Source organism: Myotis daubentonii, chromosome 11 (genome assembly GCF_963259705.1).
Source record: "Myotis daubentonii chromosome 11, mMyoDau2.1, whole genome shotgun sequence".
NCBI lineage: Eukaryota > Metazoa > Chordata > Mammalia > Chiroptera > Vespertilionidae > Myotis > Myotis daubentonii.
Window position 1 is genome coordinate 47955390 of NC_081850.1, and position 3005 is coordinate 47958394.

Below are 3005 nucleotides of genomic sequence, written 5' to 3' on the forward strand. Positions count from 1 at the left end.
GTTCCCTCCACTTTTTAGACTTTCTTTACTATCATTTCTTTTAGTTATGGCTGTATTTTCATTTTACCTCATTCTGGATTCTCTTTATTGCTGATTACTTTGATTTTTAAAAATATAATAAAATAAAGTAGGGGATTTGACTGACACATTTCTGCAGGCTAGTGTTCTTAAACATAGAGCTAAGTGGTAAACATCTGAGGAACTGTTTCTTCTTGAACAATACAATAAAAACAGTCAACACTCTCAAGCACCTGTCCAGTTGTAAATACCACTGGTAATCTCCATCTGTAAATTTAACTGGCCCATTATGAGAAGCCCAGGTCTTAGCAATCTAATTGCTAAGTGGATATAGTTCTATACAAGTGGACAGCTTAATACATTGAAATGAATTTCACCCTTAGCGCAATATAAATTGTTATTGATTTTGAGTGTATGTGCTTTCCTGTTTATTCTAAAGATTGATTTTCCATATAAAGTAAAAAGTGGATAGCTTGTAATGCCTTTAAAGCTTTACAAATATACTTATTAAACTGAATCTTTGAAATATTACTATCATTATACTGTTAGCAATGAATAAATATATGCTTTTCAAAATAAATGAGTTAATATTTTAAGTGCTGAGGCACAAGTGCTTTCTTAGTGACTGCTCATGCAACTCCATTCCTGAACTCACTTTGAATTTGCACTAATTTCTAAATTATTATATTCTTTGACCCGTTTTGCCCTTTCCCCAAGCCCCTTCATTGAAGAGTCATCAATTAACATGGATTATTCCAAATATCCTGTGTACACATCTCATTTCCACAGATATTAATCTACTCCAGACCTAATGTAACAGTTATCTATCACTGCATAACAAACAGTGATTTAAAACCACCACCACCACATTTGTTCATCATTTCATTGTCATGAACTGGGGCAGGGCTCAGGGAGGTGGCTTTTCTGCTGGCTTGCCTGGGATCATGTAGCCATGGTGGCTTCATTCTGGCTCATGGTCTTAGAGGACCGGCTCATGTGTCTAGAAGTTGGTGCTCATTGTTAGCTGGACCATGTGTCTTCAGGGGTTCTAGGTAGTATCATCTTTGTTGTAAGCATTTTAGTCACATAATTAAGTGGCTTTAAAGCAATTTGGCTATACAAAAAATAAAAGAACAGAAATAAAAGAGGGACATTAAAAAAGACATAATGAAGCATGAAAAATTAAGAAAATTCAGAAGACTATTGCAAAAATGAAAATACATTATCATTGAAGTCTTTTGTTCATAGTATTATACTTTCTTTGGGGGCAGGGAGGTGCTTGTTGATTTGTCTCCTTGTCAGGCATCAAACTTTTTCTCTTTTTCCCTAAAATGTCTTTCCTCATTAAGAGAGATATCAGTTTCCAACTAAAGAATCAGTAATGTTAAGACTGTTGTAAATGAGCAGCTCTCTCTTTTATATTTGCCATTGTTTGGTAAACTTTCTATTTTTATGGTGGGAGAGATGACTGTGTTCACCAAAGGGCTTGCAAAAACTGATATGTTATTATTTTCCAATATAGTATACAATCTGGCTAAGATTTATATAACATAAAATTAGGAGCACTCTGAGAATTTTGTCAATGGAGAAATGAAACCAAACTGTGAACCACTTACTTTCTCTCTAATGATGAAATTGCCTCACTGACAATTATTTCTGCAGTGCAAGAGTTTGTAGCAGAAATTATTTTGGCAATGATGTTTAAGACAACAATGTCTATGGCAACACTACCGGATATGGTCTCCACGAGGCCAGGTCTTCACAAGGTAGCACGGGTCTTGTCATGTGGCAGCAGTGTGCTGATAAAGTCCGAATCCACAGATGCTTTTCAAGCCTCAGCCTGTGTCCTGTTTGCTGATATTCCACTGATCAAAGAAAGTCATATGCCAGGTCCTACATCAAAGTGGGAAGGGACTGACTAAAAGGTCATGGATACAGAGGGTGTACTTTATTGGAGGCCCTTACTATAACAATATACCACACCTAGGATATGGATCAGCCTCTAATACATTCTCTCAGGTTTCTGTCCTGCTGATGTCCTATTCATTCTACACAACCAACCACAGCTAGACAGTCCTTCTTAAATACTGACTATTCTGTCATTCTAGAGATCAATGGTTCTCATTCCATGGCAATCCTGTTCCCCATAATACATTTGGCAACATCTGGGAACAGTTTGGTTATCACAAGTTGAAAGGAGGGAGATGGTACAAGCATCTAGTAGGCAGAGGTTAGGGATGCTGCTAAACATCCTATGGTGCACAGGGCCAGCCTGTCATAACAGAGAACTATCCAGCCAAAAATGTAAGTAGTGTGGAGATTGAGAACCTTACCAATCATTTGCTAAGTAAGGAGAGATTGCCTACATTTATTAGCGTGATTTTTAGAAAGATCCGCTTCTCATAAGCCCCCAGAGGTGTCCCACTAAAAGAGAACCAAGGGTAAGCTCTTCATCAAAGTCCTCTACGACCTAATCCCACCTTATGTATCAAACATCTCTCCCTTTAGTCTCCATCAGAGCTGCTACTGTCCCCCAAGGATGACATAATTGATCACATAATTCACTTTATAGCTCCTTACTGTCATGACAAAATATAAATATAAAACATCGCTTAGCTTTTCTCTCTTCTGCCTAAATCATTTCCCAGCCTCAGTAGAAGAGTTGGATACTGCTTTTCCTATCAAAGTTCCTACTATTTCATTGTGACTTATCACTTACAAGAATGTTACTTAGTGTGTATGTCAGTTCAATAACAGGCCAAAGGAATGTTTTTATTTTTCAAGTTTTTTCCATGGTTTTATTTTTCCAGTTAAAACTCTTATCCACCTAGAATTTATTTTGAGTCAGGTGTGAATTGTAGATTCAACTTCACTTTGTTTCTGAATTTCTACCTAGTTTGTCTCAACACCATTTATTCAACACTGTCCTCCTCGTGGATTTTAATACCATCTTTAGCATGTACTAAATTCCTGTATGTGTTTGAGTT